We start from the raw sequence: 18,613 nt of genomic DNA, 5'->3' as shown, positions 1-18,613 counted from the left end.
TTGATTGCACCTCATTAATAGCCTTTTTGATTTCGACTTGGTTAGATTTTAGTTCTTTTATTTCTCTGGAAAGGACTTTTCTCAAGCCCAGCTAGTATCTTTAAAATCATGATTCTGAACTCTAGATCCGACATTATACTAATGTCTGTATTGAGTAGGTCCCTGGCAGTTGGTACTGCCTCTTTTTCTTTTTGTTCAGGTGATTTTTCCCATCTTGTCATTTTGTCCAGAGGAGAATAGATGAATGAGAGAACAAAATGCTAACAGGGTAACAACGTCCCCAGAAAATATACTCTAAACAAATCAGAAAAGACCTGAAACTGGGGGAAAAGAAAACGAAAGAAAAGAACAAGAAAAAAGAAAAAAAAAAAGAAAAAGAAAAAGATAAAAACAAACAAAAACAGATCAAAACAAAAAAGTATAATATGATCAAATATGATCAGGTCGGTGCATAGATCAGTGCCATACCCGAGATTTGGGTGTATTTTTGTCTGTTAGAAGAAAGTGCCTCCCAAAATTTTAAAGAAAGAAAAACTTATATATGTACAAAAATAAGGGTTAATATGATGAAGGGATGGAATATGACTATAAAGATGAAAATTATAAAAGATTTTATAAAAGGAATAGATAAGAAGTTGTTTGAAAAAAGAAAGTAGCAGATTAAAAAAATAGAAAGAAAAAGAAAGAAAGAAAAAAAAAAGCAAGAGAATGTGATCAGGCAGGAGGCTAGTACAAAGCCATACACTAGAGATTTAGGGTATATTTTGATCTGTTAGAAGAAACTGTATCTCAAAACTTTAAAGAGAGAACAACTTATATATATATATATATATATATATATATATATATATATATATATATATGCCAAAAATAAAGGTACATACTATGAAGGGATAGAATACGACTCTAAAAATGAAAAATAAAAATGTTTTTTAAAAAAGGGATTGATAAGATGTTGGTTGAAAAAGGGAAATAGAAAAATTAAAAAAAAATTAACTTTGAAAGACTAAAGAATCATGGTAAAAATGCCATGAATTCTATGTGCAGTATTCCCCTAGTGCTGGATTTCTTCCATTCTCATTGATTGGTAAACTTGGTCTTGGCTGGCTGTTCTTGCTGATCTTCTGGGGGAGGGGCCTTTACCGTGGTTCCCAAATGTCTTTGCTGGAGGCAGAATTGCCTACAATCAACTGTGTGAACTAGCTGCAGATGAGCCAGTGGTTCAGGTCAGGTACTGGAGACAGGGCCAGATCTGGGTCCACAAACATCTATTAGGATCTAGGCTTTTCAGGTACTTCTGTGTCTGTAAGACCTTGCCATGGGCACATACACGGTGGTAGAGTCTAGTGATGTGTAAATGCACAGCTAGAGGGGTTGGCCTTAAGCAAATACATGCAATGGGGGTTACCTGCAAAGGTTTAGGCTGGTGTTTTGTGCTCACACAGCTGCAGAGGCCTGGGCTGCCTATTGGTGCTTTTCCTGGGCTCTGGTATGGTGGGAGCAGAAGGGGGCAGGGAAGGACTCAAATGACGGCCATGTGTGAATGCAAATAGGTGTGGTGTGAACACATGGTAAAATCTGCAGTGAGTTCATTGATGCTGTGCTGGCTATATGTTTCTTCAGAGATGAAAGCTGCTGGGGTCCTCTGTGGAGGTTATGGGAACCTCAGTCATTCAACATGGCTGGGACCAGTAGCTCTTGCTTTTATTCCTTGATCCTAGGTTTTATTCCTTGATCTCTGTTCATCTTAGCTTTACCAGTCTCTGATTGGGGTAAATTTGAAGTGAGGCCTTCATGTGGTGCCCCAAAGGCTGGGGAAGCTGGTTGTTCACCCTGCTCTGCCTTTTCTATTGAGGGGTTCTCTTTCTAGTTGGGGAGTTCACATATGGTGCTCAGTAGTGCTGGCCTGGGCAATGGAATGATGCAGGCAAAATGAAATTGTTCTTCCTAACCTTTTTGTGCAGTTATTCTCAGGTTTTCCCACTGTGTTCCTGAAGTTTCTTAAGTGGACTCCTGAGCTCTCCCAAGGATGTTTTTGTTCATAGAAAGCTGCCTAATTATTGATCTTCGTGGGAGGATGGAGGCTGGGGTCTCCTACTTTGCCACCCTGGTGATGTCCTAGAGTCTTTTTGTAATATGGTTTATTAAATTAAATCAGAGTGTTTCTAAAAAACATGAGCCCTCTGCTTCCTAATAACTATAGTTAGAAGTATTATCATTGCTTGATCTTTGATTTCTACTAGTACCCAAAATTGTTGCTTGGTCTCATAAAATTGAATAAATGATTCTATTTCTACCCCAGAAATAGTCTTAAGAGCCTCAGGGCCTTTTTGTTGGCTAACCAAGCATACTATTTTTGTACTAGGTAATATCTGGAATGATACTTCTGACCTGTGATCTTATTAATATCCTCAGAGGAAAGATATCTGAGTTCCATAATTCTCTAAGCATCTGTAAGTTTTCTTTGTATAACAACTGGAATAATATGGACAAAATCATGTTTTTAGGGACTTGGATTGGCTTTGGTTCACAACTGTTCTCCTATAATAAAAACCAGAATGGAATATGTGTAAAGTTTTGTTTCCTCTGTACCCTTAATTAGCTGAAATATCTCTAGAAAGGGAACTACAAAGGGCAAAGGCAGGGAATCTTACTCTTTGCTTCCTCTCTATTCAATTCAATTTTTGATATATTTATAAGGATTTATAAATTAGGACACTTCCCTGGAATTATCTGAAGTCCCTTGTAAGATATGTCTGTAACCAACAATCATTTTCTATAATCAAGAGGCCAGATAAGATAGCTTCCACATAAATGATGGATGAGTTCATGCTCTCATGGAAGTTATTCCTTCAGTGAAGAGGGAGAGATTAGTACACAGAATATGGTATCTTATAACCATGTGCATTATGACAGTGGTCTTTGATAAGCAATGGCTTTTGCCTGTAAAATTAAAAGCATTCTCATTTTTTCTGTTATTTTAGTTTATTTTAGCTCTAGATTTTGTAGACATGCCTAAATATGGTTTTAGAAACCATGAGAAAATTGTGCTCTTAGAATATTAGCAGAGTTGACATGCCCAAATATTGGTAGAATACCTTTTTATAAAAATGGATGTGTGTATAGCTTCTACTTTTCTCATGGTTTAAAAAGGGCTTTTGTAGGCTTGCCTCCTTTGTTCTGCTCGTCCAAGTACAGAGTAAAGATACAGGCCTCAGGAAGACAAAAAAAAAAAAAAAAAAAAGGAAAAGGGCTGAATCTTTCTCCATGAGGAAGAAAAGGCAAGAGAGAGTCAGAGAACATGGCCAGAAATTTTGGGAGAGAAAGACAGAAGGGACATAGGATAGGACCAGGCACAGTGGAATTTTGAAGACTTATGTGGATAACTTTTGACTTCATGTGGAGTGGTGGAATTTTCCTTTGTCACCTCTTCAAGATGGCAAATTATATGAAAGTGTATTAGACTTGAATTTGTATTTGCTTTGAATGGAACCTATGACAAAGACTTCTCTTTCTGAATTGCTATCTTACAGTTCATCACTTTTCTACCACCTTAACTATATTTTTTTTCCATGAGGACAAAAGGTGACAGGAGTTTACTATATTGGTCAGATTATTTGTTGCTGTCCATATAGCATCATCTGTAACTATTTGAGTGGCAAGAGTGCGACTCTTCTGTTACAGTTTTCAATCAAAATTGTGGGTAGGGAGGTTAATTTGCACTTTGTTGTATAGACAAAGTTTTTGTTTCAAGTTTAAGGGAAATGCAGACTTTGTTCAATAAAATGAATATATGCTAAATAGTAGGAACTTTGTAATATTTGGGTCGGCTGACTCAGGAGTTGGTGAGTATCCTTCACCAGTATGTTCCAAGGGGGACTGAAAGACCACCTGGAAGGAGGAAGTAAGCAAACATTACTTAGAGGTCCAGAAATTTTAACGGACTCTTTCAAGATTCCAGTGGATCTCTTTTCCTGGTAAAACCTGGAAAAGGAAAGCAAATGGAACCAACTACAGACCTACCAGAGCACCTGCTTTCAGGGCTATGACTAACACTCGTCTCCTCTTTCTGCTAGACATCTTAAATTCCCTCCCTAGCAAGACTGCTGGTGGTGACTCATGCAAACTTCATCCCTGAGGGGTCTAAGAGTGGGGCACCATGTCCCTTTTCAGGCATATTTGCTGAACTTGTCCATTTTTTTTCTCTCAAGTAAGCAAGAGAATACCAAAAGGCATAGAGTAATCACTTGGATGCTAAATGTATTCCTCCCTGCTCTCACTGGGTAAAAGCAGTTATAGTTCTCTCTCACGATCAAAATCAAAATCCCCATTAAGATGGTAACTTTTCTTCTTGCCTGCCAGAACCTTGGTAAATGAGCTCAAAGTGCCCAGGTGACAGTGGTAGCTTTTTTAAAAAAGTTTTATTTTATTATGTTATGTTAGTCACCATACAACAGCGGTGGCTTTTAATGCAATGAGATTCTTGCTGATTTCATTGGCAGAAGTGATTCCCCTTTTGGGGTCAGGATTTCCAACTATGCAGAGCTCAGAGCTCTAAGGATAGGTAGCACAAATTCCCCATTGGGTTACTAGGAGTGTTGGTTAGTAGGGTCAATTCTGCTTCCCCATTCTTTGGTTCCCAGACATATTTATTTTTCCTACTGGGCACACAGCCTCAGGTAAAGTTCTTTAATCCAAGGTGCATACTGCATCCTAGAAGATGGCATTGTATTATCACTGAGGCAGTGTTTCAGTTGTACCTTCAGAAGGTTGTTACACTCTGACAGGCAGGCTTTTCTAGGTCATATGTTGTAGAACATGACCAAAGAATCCCATAGACATAGGCCTACTTGCATACCTGCTTGCTATAAAGTAGGTCCCTTGGTTTGATGTGAGGTTATAACGGATCCTGTGTTGGAGGAACAACAGTCTATCAACACTTAGATGGAGATACTGTCAAGAAAGTCAGCCCATACCCAGAAAAAAAAAATATATATATGTATTCTATTCTTGTCAGAATTAATTGCTTACTCTTCCAGAGTGAAGAAACCCAATGAAATCAACTTGCCATCATGTGGTCTGTTGGTTTCCTCAAGGAATGATGCCACATCACAACTCTGTTAGTCTCTGTTCCTGGTAGACTGGACACTGGGCAGTAGTATCCAGATCAGCTTGGTAAAAAGGAGCCTGTGTTGCCAGTCTCATCTATAGCCTCTATCCCATGCCACCATAGCCACTTCATTCATGTGGTCACCATGTCAGCACTTAAGTGGCTGATGACAAGGACTGTCTTGTATACTTGGTTATTGGTGCCTCTTCCAGATGAGAAGCTTTTTGATGGGAGCACTTGCCTGAGGTACAGGATCTCTGGCAAGGACCCCTGGAGAGGGTGTGAACTCATTACTAGGAGGCCTTAGAAACATGAAAATGGGGCGCCTGGGTGGCTCAGTTGGTTAAACGACTGCCTTTGGCTCAGGTCATGATCCTGGAGTCCCGGGATTGAGTCCCACATCGGACTCCCTGCTCAGCGGGGAGTCTGCTTCTCCCTCTGACCCTCTTCCCTCTCGTGCTCTCTATCTCTCATTCTCTCTCTCTCAAATAAATAAATAAAAATTTTTTAAAAAAAGAAACATGAAAATGTTTTGGCCTGGCTCAGTGAAATTGAAAGAGCAGAATTGCCATATTAAATAGTAGAGGAAGGGATTAAAACATTCTGGGAAATGGGCTTACTGGAGTGGAGTGTAATACACAGTAGTGTTGGAAATTCAGTGGTGCTTTCCTTTGTAGGCCAAAGCAGATGGTAGCAGGGTTCATTGATAGCAGTCAGAATGATAAGAGATAAGACCACAAAACAGTAGAGTCCTTGAGGTGCCTGGGTGGTTCAGTCAGTTAAGCATTTGCCTTTGGCTCAGGTCATGATCCCAGGGTCCTGAGATCAAGCCCCGCATTGGGCTCCCTGCTCAGTGGTGAGTCTGCTTCTCCTCCCTTCCTCTGTGATCTTTCTCATTCTCACTCTCTCTCAAATAAATAAATAAAAATCTTAAAAACAAAACAAAACAAAACAAACAGTAGAGTCCAAATGGAGGTACTCAATTATCAGGAGGCAGGAGACACAATTATTGTAATAGGCAACAAGATTGGGTGGTCATTAAGGGTAGCTCACTCATAAAAAGTATGACAATGGTATATGGCACACAGTGTTCCTGAACAGTGAATACTCTACAGATGAGAGATGAAGAAAATTATTTTTCTTTGCTTATAGAGGTGAGGAATGCAGCTGTCTCCTTGGAAGGATAATGGGCATGGGTCCTAATTCCAACCCTTTTAGTATTTAAAATCTCAAAATTTGGCTTTTATGACCTAAGACTCTTCCAAGTTCTGAGCTTCATTTCTCTTGAAATGTAAATACATAATAAGAAAACACTCCAATCTTCCTGACATCCTTGGATGTAATCCAGAGCCCTACTGTGGGTATTCATTTGGTATAGGAGAAGTTTTGGTCATTTGGTATTGGAGAAGTCTTCTTATATTTTGGGTCAGAACAATTAGCTAGAAAAATGGCCTCAGAGCTAATGCTCATGGTATTTAGAGTTGCAGAATGCTTGGGATCTCACAGGAACACTGATAGAAGGGAAGTCTTATTCCCATTGTTCTATGCAGTTGTGTCAGATGTATAGATTTGCATAACTGCCACAATCAAGTTACAGAACAGGTCCATCACCACAATTTTCTCTTGCCATTTCCATAATGCTTCAGTTCACAGCAAATGAGGAATTTGAGATCCAGGAAATCTGATAATTTGAATAGTTCCAGGATAAGTAATGAAAGTATGTTTGGACTGATGTGGAGGAGAGATGTAGACTCATGTAGTTGTTAAATTCCAAGTCAGAGAGATCTCTAAAGATCATCGTTTATAGAAAATTACTTGGCACCAAGAAAGGTCAATTAGCTTATCTAAGATTAAACCATGAATGAAAGGTAACGTCTCCTAACTCCTTGTTCAATTGGGGATGAAGATAAGAAAGTAATAGGTCAGTAACATGAAGGTAAGAAAATAATAGGTCAGCAACATGAATTTTGAAAACTGGTTTCACTTCAGGGTTTATTGTTTAAAGTTCTCTACATCTTTTCTTAAATTAGAAGGTAGAGTGAACTAAAATTAATTTTAAGGTTTTTTCCTAACCATCTTTCTAAAACCAGTATCTCAGAATTGTTTTGTAGATAATAGGCATAAAAACAATAGAAGACTGAATCAAATATGCATAAGGCTAAATAGTTAGATGATTTTTATTTTATATTATGTTTTAAAATCTTTAGTAGGAACTGGTTTACTGGAGATTTATAGTTCTCTCTGAAAAGTGAAATGTGGAAAATACTAAACGTAGTGTTACTTAATAGAAATTTTATTCTAAAAACCAAAATGAAGTGAAAAGCAAGTTGTTATGAAATGGAAGCCTATGTGGGTTAGATTTTTTCTGAAGGCTAAATGTCAGCTCAACATTGAGTAACAGAAAATAGATCATGTGGCATCCATTTTATCTATTCATGCTCTGTGAACACAAACAAACATGGTTGGGGCTGCAATTGCTTTGCATGTGTTCAATCCAGAGTGCTTCCTGCACTTAAGTCATAATTTATATTTTATGCCCATGGCCATCTGTGCTCAGGACATCTTAACCTATATAGAGTAATATGGTTTGCAATGCTTTGGTGATCCTGATACTTCTAAATTTCATGTTAATTTCTATTGGTGTCCATCAGCACATTTCCACTCCCACCCCCAACATAAATATTTATGAGCTTTGAAGGCCAGCTTCGAGTGGTTTTCAAAAAACAAAATTTGCTTTTTCAATCTCCTATCATTTTTTTTTACCTTTAAAAAATTGATTGAGTCATGTGATGCTTTTACACGGGATGATCAAAAATACACAAAACAGCCAAACTAAAGAAACTTTTGATTGACTTTTCCAAACCTACAAATGGCCCATAGGCTTTCCATTTTTTACTCCAAGCACAAAGTATTCTAGGTGGTGGTATTGCCTGAAAATTCCCACACAAATAATGAGATAAACTTTCCCATAGGCTTCATCACTCCCTGTTAAGTTCATATTCATGCATGGACCACAACTGGGGTGCATGCAGAGCTGCACTAAAATTCTGTTACATTAGGTCCTTGAAAAACCAAATAAAGCAAATTTAACCATATGTCAATGTACTTTAAAACATGTCTCTTCTTTCTTCACCCCTAATTTAGAATCCAGGCTTAAAACTAGTAGAATATGACAAGATTCACAGGCAAAGTAACTTCCCAAATCGCTAGACGTGTTTTGTCCAATTCTCCCAGTTGGAGAGCTATGTTTATAGTTCCATATACACTTGTTAAGTGTGTTCTATGTACCACATACCCTCTAAGGTATCATATAATTTCAGCCTAGTAACAGACAAATGCAATTCTCATTTGTGAAACTGAGGCCCTAGAGGTTAAATGCCTTGACTGAGATTATGACTGTTGAGATCCTCAATCTGAGGCAGAGCAGCTGTTTGAAGCCATATGTGTCTTACTCTGCATTTCCTTTCTTACCTACTGTTATGCTACAACCAGGCCAGAGGCCAGTGAGTCCAAGCCATTCTTCTGCTGTGGCTCAGTTACTCTAGATGCATTTTGCAGCACCATCAGGAGGCCATTTTCAGTTATTCTTTTCATTAATATCCACTACTCTATTATTATTAGCCTTTTGGTTTTATCTGGTTTATGTTTTTAACTACTCCTAGTTCAAAAAATTCATAAGCCAACACAAGATTTTGGCTTCAAAATACATAAGATGGTGCTTATTTTAAATAGATAACCAAAGCTTTCCAACCAAAAACCAAAACAAAGTTACCATATACTTCTTGATTATAAAGAACTTAAATACTAGGCTTTTACTGTTTTGGGGTTCTTCTTTGGATGATTGTATAAAATATAAAGAAGTAGGGGGCGGAGCAAGATGGCGGAGGAGTAGGAGACCTAGATTTCGTCTGGTCTCAGGAATTCAGCTGAATAGGAATCAAACCATTCTGAACACCTACGAACTCAACAGGAGATCGAAGAGGAGAATAGCAACAACTCTCTGAACAGAGAAGCGACCACTTACTGGACGGTGGTAGGACGTACGGAGAAGTGAATCCAGGGCGATATTCGGGAGGCTAGATGGCGGGGGAGGGGCCTCCGCCGGCTGCTTCTGGCAAGTGATAGAGCCGCGGAACACAAAATCGGACCTTTTAGAAGTTGGCTTGGCTGAGGGACGTTGCTGCAGTGGCTAAGCAGGGGGTGGAATCCTCCTGGGACAGTGTGGTCTCAGGACCCTTGGGGTCACAGAAAGACCGGGGGTGCCTGAGTGCGCCAGAGCTCCCAGGTATCGGAGCGGGGAAGCCGGCTGCAGAGACGGAGCCAAGGTGCGGGCTCTCAGCTCGGGGTTGCCATAAACTGTGATCCACGGCCCAGTCGGGGCACTGCTCCTCCAGCAGGGACCCAACAAGCGGCAGAGCTAGGGAGACTCCCCTTCCTTCCCGGGGAGGAGCGGCACGGGAGTGCACTGCAGGGATCTGCTGGGTTTGGAGACTCCACACGGGGTCGGGTGCCAAAGATAGCAACGCTCGGTCACAGGCCGGGTGAGCACAGCGTGCGGCCGGAGACCAGGGAGACGGGAGTGTCTGCTTTTCTCTGGGGCGCACTGAGGAGTGGGGCCCCGAGTTCTCAGCTCCTCCGGGGGGAGATTGGGAGGCCACCATTTTTGCCCTGGTCTTCCAAACCTGTACCGAGAGCTTGCAGGGAAAAAAAGCTCCTGAGAGCAAACCGGAGCAGCTTCCTTAGCCCGGACCGACAAGGGCGGGGCAATTCAGCCTCCTGCAAAGACATTTGGAAAGCACAGCAACAGGCCCCTCCCCCAGAAGATCAGCATGAACAGCCAGCAAGCCAAGACCAAGTTTACCGATCAAGGAGAACGGGAGAACTCCAGCGCTAGGGGAATACTGCACATAGAATTCATGGCTTTTTTTTACCATGATTCATTAGTTCATCAAAGTTAATTTTTGTTGACTGTTTTTTTTTATTTTATTTTTCTTTTTCCCTTTTTCAACCAACATCTTATCAATCCCTTTTTAAAAAAAAAATTTTTTTTATTTTTCATTTTTAGAGTCATATTTTATCCCTTCATAGTAGTTACCTTTATTTTTGGCATATATATATAAGTTGTTCTCTCTTTAAAATTTTGAGATACAGTTTCTTCTAACAGATCAAAATATACCCTAAATCACTAGTGTATGGCTTTGTTCTAGTCTCCTGCCTGATCACATTCTCTCCCTTTTTCCTTTTTTTTCTTAAATCTTCTTTTTTTTCCTTAAATCTTCTTTCTTTTTTCAAACAACTTCTTATCTTGTCAAGTCCTTTTATAAAATCTTTTATAATTTTCATCTTTACAGTCATCTTCCATCCCTTCATTGTATCAACCCTTATTTTGTACATATATGTCTTTCTTCCTTTAAAATTTTAGGAGGCACTTTTTTCACAGACCAAAATACGCCCAAAATCTAGTGTGTGGCACTGATCTATGCACTAGCCTGATCATATTTGATCATATTCTGCTTTTTTTGTATTGTTCTGTTTTTGTTTTTATCTTTTTTATCTTTTTTTTTCTCTTTTTTCTTTCTTTCCCTTTCTTTTCCCCTGGTTTCAGGTCTTTTCTGATTTGTATACAGTATATTTGCTGGGGACGTTGTAAACCTGTTAGCATTTTGTTCTCTCATTCATCTAGTCTCCTCTGGACAAAATGACAAGACGAAAAAAATCACCTCAGCAAAAAGAACAAGAGGTAGTACCGTCAGCCAGGGACCTACTCAATACGGACATTAGTACGATGTTGGACCTAGAGTTCAGAATCATGACTTTAAAGATACTAGCTGGGCTTGAAAAAAGCGTGGAAGTTATTAGAGAAACCCTTTCTGGAGAAATAAAAGAACTAAAATCTAACCAAGTCGAAATCAAAAAGGCTATTGATGAAGTGCAATCAAAAATGGGGGCACTAAATGCTAGGATAAATGAGGCAGAAGAGAGAATCAGTGATATAGAAGACCAAATGATGGAAAATAAAGAGGCTGAGAAAAAGAGAGAGAAACAACTACAGGGTCACAGGGGCAGAATATGAGAGATAAGTTATATGATAAGACGAAACAACATTAGAATAATTGGGATCCCAGAAGAAGAAGAGAGAGAGAGAGAGGCAGAAGGTATATTGGAGCAAATAATAGCAGAGAACTTCCCTAAGGTGAGGAAGGAAACAGGCATCAAAATACAGGAGGCACAGAGAACCCCTCTCAAAATCAATAATAATAGGTCAACACCCCAACATCTAATAGTAAAACTTACGAGTCTCAGAGACAAAGAGAAAATCCTGAAAGCAGCTCGGGAGAAGAGATATGTAACCTACAATGGTAGAAATATTAGATTGGCAACCGACCTATCCACAGAGATCTGGCAGGCCAGAAAGGACTGGCAAGATATCTTCAGAGCACTAAACGAGAAAAATATGCACCAAGAATACTATATCCAGCTAGGCTGTTCTTGAAAATAGAAGGAGAGATCAAAAGCTTCCAGAACAAACAAAAACTAAAGGAATTTGCAAACACGAAACCAGCCCTCCAAGAAATATTGAAAGGGGTCCTCTAAGCAAAGAGAGAGCCTAAAAGCAGCAAAGATCAGAAAGGAACACAGAGAACATACAGTTAACAGTCACCTTACAGGCAATACAATGGCACTAAATTCATACCTTTCAATAGTTACTCTGAATGTAAATGGGCTAAATGCCCCAATCAAAAGACACAGGCTATCAGATTGGTTTAAAAAACAAGACCCATCAATATGCTGTCTGCAAGAGACTCATTTTAGACCCAAAGACACCCCCAGATTGAAAGTGAGGGGGTGGAAAATCATTTACCATGCTAATGGACACCAAAAGAAAGCTGGAGTGGCAATCCTTTTATCAGACAAACTAGATTTTAAACCAAAGACTGTAATAAGAGATGAGGAAAGACACTATATCCTATTAAAGGGTCTATCCAACAAAAAGATCTAACAATTGTAAATATCTATGCCCCCAACATGGGAGCAGCCAATTATATAAGGCAATTAATAACAAAAGCAAAGAAACACATTGACAACAATACAATAATAGTGGGGGACTTTAACACCCCCCTGACTGAAATGGACAGATCATCTAAGCAAAAGATCAACAAGGAAATAAAGACTTTAAATGACACCCTGGACCAAATGGACTTCACAGACATATTCAGAACATTCCATCCCAAAGTAACAGAATACACATTCTTCTCTATTGCCCATGGAACATTCTCCAGAATTGATCACATCCTAGGTCACAAATCAGGTCTCAACCGGTACCAAAAGATTGGGATCATTCCCTGCATATTTTCAGACCACAATGCTTTGAAACTAGAACTCAATCACAAGAGGAAAGTCGGAAAGAACTCAAATACATGGAGGCTAAAGAGCATCCTACCAAAGAATGAATGGGTCAACCAGGAAATTAAAGAAGAATTAAAAAAAATTCATGGAAACCAATGAAAATGAAAACACAACTGTTCAAAATCTTCGGGATACAGCATAGGCAGTCCTGAGAGGAAAGTATATAGCAATACAAGCCTTTCTCAAGAAACAAGAAAGGTCTCACATACACAAACTAAGCCTACACCTAAATGAGCTGGAGAAAGAACAGCAAATAAAGCCTAAACCCAGCAGGAGAAGAGAAATCATAAAGATCAGAGCAGAAATCAATGAACTAGAAACCAAAAGAACAGTAGAACAGATCAATGAAACTAGGAGGTGGTTCTCAAAGAACCAGAATTAACAAGATTGATAAACCCCTGGCCAGACTGATCAAAAAGAAAAGAGAAATGACCCAAATCAACAAAATCATGAATGAAAGAGGAGAGATCACAACCAACACCAAAGAAATACAAACAATTATAAGAACATATTATGAGCAACTCTATGCCAGCAAATTAGATAACCTGGAAGAAATGGGTGCATTCCTAGAGATGTATCAACTACCAAAATTGAACCAGGAAGAAATAGAAAACCTGAACAGACCTATAACCACTAAGGAAATTGAAGCAGTCATCAAAAATCTCCCAACAAACAAAAGCCCAGGGCCAGATGGCTTCCCAGGGAAATTCTATCAGACATTTAAAGAAGAATTAATACCTATTCTTCTGAAACTGTTCCAAAAAATAGAAATGGAAGGAAAACTTCCGAACTCATTTTATGAGGCCAGCATTACCTTGATCCCAAAACCAGACAAAGACCCCATCAAAAAGGAGAATTACAGACCAATATCCTTGATGAACATGGATGCAAAAATTCTCATCAAAATACTAGCCAATAGGATCCAACAGTACATTAAAAGGATTATTCACCATGACCAAGTGGGATTTATCCCTGGGCTGCAAGCCTGGTTCAACATCCGCAAATCAATCAACGTGATACAATACATTAACGAAAGAAAGAACAAGAATCATATGATCCTCTCAATAGATGCAGAAAAAGCATTTGAGAAAGCACAGCATCTTTTCTTGATCAAAACTCTTCAGAGTATAGGGTTAGAGGGTACATATCTCAATATCATAAAAGCCATCTATGAAAAACCTATAGCGAATATCATTCTCAGTGGGGAAAGGCTGAGAGCTTTTCCCCTAAGGTCAGGAACGCGGCAGGGATGTCCACTCTCACCACTGCTATTCAACATAGTATTAGAAGTCCTAGCCACAGCAATCAGACAACAAAAAGAAATCAAAGGCATCCAAATCGGAAAAGAGGAAGTCAAACTCTCAGTCTTTGCAGATGATATGATACTGTATGTGGAAAACCCAAAAGACTCCACCCCAAAACTGCTAGAACTCATACAGGAATTCAGTCAAGTAGCAGGCTATAAAATCAATGCACAGAAATCAGTGGCATTCCTATACATCACCAACAAGACAGAAGAGAGACAAATCAAGGAGTTGATCCCATTTACAATTGCACCCAAAACCCTTACATATCTAGGAATAAATTTAACCAAAGAGGCAAAGGATCTGTACTCAGAAAACTAGAAAATATTCATGAAAGAAATTGAAGAAGACACAAAGAAATGGAAAAACATTCCATGCTCATGGATTGGGAGAACCAACATTGTGAAGATGTCAATGCTACCTAGAGCAATCTACACATTCAATGCAATCCCCATCAAAATACCATCCACTTTTTTCAAAGAAATGGAACAAATCATCCTAAAATTTGTATGGAACCAGAAGAGACCCCGAATAGCCAGAGGAATATTGAAAAGGAAAAGCAAAGCTGGCGGCATCACAATTCCGGACTTCCAGCTCTATTACAAAGCTGTCATCATCAAGACAGTATGGTACTGGCACAAAAACAGACACATAGATCAATGGAACAGAATCGAGAGCCCAGAAATGGACCCTCAACTCTATGGTCAACTCATCTTTGACAAAGCAAGAAAGAATATCCAATGGAAAAAAGACAGTCTCTTCAACAAATGGTGTTTGGAAAATTGGACAGCTACATGCAGAAGAATGAAACTGGACCATTTCCTTACACCACACACAAAAAGAGACTCCAAATGGTTGAAAGACCTAAACGTGAGACAGGAGTCCATCAAAATCCTAAAGGAGAACACAGGTAGCAACCCTTCGACCTCAGCCACAGCAACTTCTTCCTAGAAACATCGCCAAAGGCATGGAAGCCAGGGCAAAAATGAACTATTGGGATTTCATCAAGATAAAAAGCTTTTGCACAGTAAAAGAAACAGTCCACAAAACCAAAAGACAACCGACAGAATGGGAGAAAATATTTGCAAATGACATATCAGATAAAGGGCTAGTATCCAAAATCTAGAAAGAACTTATCAAAGTCAACACCCAAAGAACAAATAATCCAATCAAGAAATGGGCAGAAGACATGAACAGACATTTTTCCAAAGAAGACATCCAAATGGCCAACAGGCACATGAAAAAGTGCTCAACATCGCTCGGCATCAGGGAAATCCAAATCAAAACCTCAATGAGATACCACCTCACACCAGTCAGAATGGCTAAAATTAACAAGTCAGGGAACGACAGATGTTGGCGGGGATGTGGAGAAAGGGGAACCCTCCTACACTGTTGGTGGGAATGCAAGCTGGTGCAACCCCTCTGGAAAACAGTATGGAGGTTCCTCAAACAGTTGAAATTAGAGCTACCATTCGATCCAGCAATTGCACTACTGGGTATTTACCCCAAAGATACAAATGTAGGGACCCGAAGGGGTATGTGCACCCCAATGTTTATAGCAGCAATGTCCACAATAGCCAAACTGTGGAAAGAGCCAAGATGTCCATCGACAGATGAATGGATAAAGAAGAAGTGGTATATATACACAATGGAATATTATGCAGCCATCAAAAGGAATGAGATCTTGCCATTTGCAACGACGTGGGTGGAACTGGAGGGTGTTATGCTTAGTGAAATAAGTCAATCAGAGAAAGACATGTATGATATGACCTCACTGATATGAGGAATTCTTAATCTCAGGAAACAAACTGAGGGTTACTGGAGTGGTTGGGGGTGGGAGGGATGGGGTGGCTGGATGATAGACATTGGGGAGGGTATGTGCTACGGTGAACGCTGTGAATTGTGCAAGACTGTTGAATCACAGATGTGTACTTCTGAAACAAAGAATGCAACATATTTTAAGAAAAAAGATAAAGAAGAAGATACCAGGAGAGGAAGAATGAAGGGGAGTAAGTCAGAGGGGGAGATGAACCATGAGAGATGATGGGCTCTGAAAAACAAACTGAGGGTTCTAGAGGGGTTAGCCTGGTGATGGGTATTGAGGAGGGCACGTTCTGCATGGAGCACTGGGTGTTATGAACAAACAATGAATCATGGAACACTGCATCAAAAACTAATGATGTAATATATGGTGATTAACATAACAATAAAAAAATTAAAATAAAAAATATAAAGAAGTAATCATTTATCATGATCTTGTAACTCTTTGGACCTCTCTCAGAATATGTGCCTGAGAGGAGAATGCTAATGATCAAATTAAACTCTCTTAATACTAGGGTTAAAATGAAGAAAGCATACATAGGCTCCAATACACATTGTCTTTTCTAGTTCCTAATAATTTCCCCTGTAGTATAGATTTCTGATAAAGCAAAATACAGGCTCTTCAGAAATGTGTCCATAATGGCAGACAAACTGGTATATTTCTTCCTGTAACTACTTATTCTTTCCTTCATTTATCCTTAAGCTCATTCTAGGCCCCTCCTCTCTATATATCCAAAGGCACAAATGCTTATGATTAAAGTGTAAGAGGCCAAAGTTCTTCTGAGGATATATATATAATTACACTTTTCAAGAGAGTTAGTAAGAGATGTGAAGTATATACTTAGAGCATCATGCAGACAGTTCTTCACTTAGTGATTGGTGTGTCCTAGATCAATAATTATCAGACACCTATTTGGTTTTTAAGATGCAGCTATCTTGATATGAATGGAATAGATATTCTGTCTACTGATTTGTTTGACTCAAAGAAAGGCCTGTGTGCAGTGGCAGAACTTCTTTTCCAGGAACAATAATTCATATTTTTTGAGATATGATATCATATATTGCCCTAAGATTTATGCAAGGTGCAACATTTCCATTTTATGTTTTTATATGTTCCAGCAGTGAGATGGTTTATTTCAATTCCATTGCATAGTTGTCTCCAAGTACCACTTATATTTGTTTTAAGGGAGGGCCCCAAAAAGCCAAACCTAGACAATGATCTCCTGAATTGCACCAGCACAATTTAATACAATACCATTACATTGAAAACATTTACATGTACAGTTGCAAATCTACTTATTTTAAGCATAGTTTATATAATATTTTGACAGATAAAAATAGATGTTTAGAACCATTATATGTATCTGTCTGTTCAGTAGCAAACTTACAATAAATTATACATTATGCTGGAGTAAATTTTCTCAAAGACTAAAAAGAAAATGTCACACTTTATGTTTAAAATACAATGCCTATTCATTATTTCCAAATAAATAAGCTAATAGCCATTACATTAGATTCACTTATTTCAAGCTTACATTCATTTGACATTCACATAAAATTCATTACTTTTAACAGTAGCAACAAAGTTGAATTTTACACTGAGTGTTTGAAAGCTTGTTGACTTTTCAGTCCAGCTACAAGCTTAATGTTTTGGAAAATATGTGTGGGGGAAAAAACACATTAAAATTACCCAAGAAACCATGTTATCATGTTACAATTATTGTAGAAGTATGAAAATAAAATATGTGTTTTATCCTAATACATAGTTTTTAATATTTTGGACAAAGTAAACCCTCCCCCCCTTTTATCTTTCTATTATTACAAAATGAATGGAATGGAAGAAATTTTCACTGTTAATATTTATTCTATTTCACTGGATTTAAATATGGTTATTGCACATATCTGAACATATTTGGACAACTGTTGTCCAGTAAAATAGTAAACTATAACATCTTCAAAGAGACTAAATCTCTGTTATATTCTATTACAATATGGGCGATATCGTCTATGGACGCTGGTGCCTAAATAGGTTGAAACAAAAATTCAGGGTGATGGGGTGCATAAAAACAATTATTCAGGTAGTGTGCTGGAGAGCATGGAACATCCGAAGGAGCAGATGTACCAGGAACTGCGGTCCCCAACAATTCACTTTTCCATGCCAAATGTTTCCATCATTGTACTTTGTCCTTCGTGAGCTTCCTGCCCTGGGTTCTTCTCTCCATCCATGTCTGAGAATCTTGGGATTCCCACAGCACTGGTTCCAAAAATGTGCTCCTTCCAAGTACTCCACTGGGTACTAGGCATAAAGAAGATTCTGAGCAAATAGTTGAGTGAAAAGAATTCTCTTTTCATTTAAGTATAGATGATGTTCTATAAAGATTTTGAATGCAACATCATATTCTCCATCAAGTTTTGATAAAGCATTAAAATATGGGACATCACAACATGTAAAATTATTTAATTAATATTTAAGAAATTACCCTGTGAATTTAATTCATGTTTAATAATAAACAGATGCATTATTTGATGCTTTTAGATAATTAAAAATTTTTAAAAAGAGGAATTCTAGCTTCCTGAACACAACTTTTATACTTAATGTTGAACACTGAATTAACTTCATTTTGTCTATGAATTGCAAAACAAATGTTTTTGGACAATGTGCTTTAGTTTAAATAAATCATGCTGCTTTTCCTTATTGGATCAAATGCTCAGATAATTTTTTAGCTCATCAATTCACTCTGTTTTTGTAGACACAGCTATGGTTATTTCTATAATGTGACTACTGGGAAAGCATTTAAAATTCTAAAATGGATACAAACCATTGCATATTTATATACACATATGTATTTTTTAACTCCAGAAAAGGAGTAAAATAATATTTAATGACCAACCTCATGAAAGTTATGTGGACACCAAATGCTAAAATTGATGGCTTTTTCCCTTTAGGACTTATTTTTATTTTCTGATTTCT

Source organism: Eumetopias jubatus, unplaced genomic scaffold (assembly GCF_037043125.1).
Source record: "Eumetopias jubatus isolate StellerSeaLion01/CBP00866 unplaced genomic scaffold, mEumJub1_p1.0 scaffold_9, whole genome shotgun sequence".
Taxonomy (NCBI): Eukaryota; Metazoa; Chordata; class Mammalia; order Carnivora; family Otariidae; genus Eumetopias; species Eumetopias jubatus.
Note: the sequence above shows the minus strand (reverse complement) of the source record.